The sequence below is a fragment of the Sodiomyces alkalinus genome (genome assembly GCF_003711515.1).
Source record: "Sodiomyces alkalinus F11 unplaced genomic scaffold SODALscaffold_2, whole genome shotgun sequence".
Taxonomy (NCBI): Eukaryota; Fungi; Ascomycota; class Sordariomycetes; order Glomerellales; family Plectosphaerellaceae; genus Sodiomyces; species Sodiomyces alkalinus.
In genome coordinates, this window is record NW_021167080.1 from 317,225 (window position 1) to 318,189 (window position 965).

Sequence of the window (965 nt, forward strand, 5' to 3'; positions counted from 1 at the left end):
CGAATATTTACGGCCTTCCGAATTAAAGTAGTAGTTATTATAGCTACCGCTAACGATACCCGAGAATATATAGTAACGGGCGAAGGGACCGTCTTTATTACTATAGTGCTTATAGTCTATCTAGAAGTCGCCGATAATCGTTATTATAACGGCCTCTTAATTAGCCGGGCGACTAAGGTTAAGGTCTTTATCCTCCCTTAATAAGAGGTCCTATTTAGTCTATATTAATAATATCGGTTAGTAAATAATATATAAGATAGTATATAAGTTAGTAACCTACCCGAATAACGCATATAGTATTAAGGGCCCCGGTAGCTTTAGACCCGCTGCTATTATATATAAGGTCGAGAACCTTACTACGATTAACTATACGGCCGTCCTTTATAGGTATCGTTTCCTAAACGCGCGTGCGGGATAAGGAGGCCGTATTATATACGGGCGGGCGGGCGGGCGTACGGGCGGGTAAGGTAGTGACGGAGGCAGTATTAGGCGAGGCGGCGGGCGAGTCGTCGGGCGTAGGGGACCGCGATTCCTACGAGTCGATAAGGGAGTCGGAGGGTACGGGCGGTATACTACGAATTACGGTTAGTATCGTCGCTTTCTATAGGGTTAAGGTGTGTATTTATACCCGTAACTTATATAATAGCGAGGCTCTAACTGCTTAAAACGGAAGGGAGGAAGTAATATTTGAATAGATAGTAAAAAACTATTACTTAGCGGCACTACGAGGTATAATAAGGGTTAATTAATTAAGAGCTTTATTTCCGTAAATAGTGTAGTTTAATAGTCGGAAATAGAAAGCTGCTTTATCTGGATAATAAAAAAACCAATAAAAAACGTCGTTATAGTGTAGGAAATAGTAAATAGCAGTAAAATAAAAGAAGGCGGGCGTTTTACGATTATTTACGGTTATTTTCGGTTATTTGGTTGTTATGGAGCAGGTTATATAATAAGCCCCCCCCCCT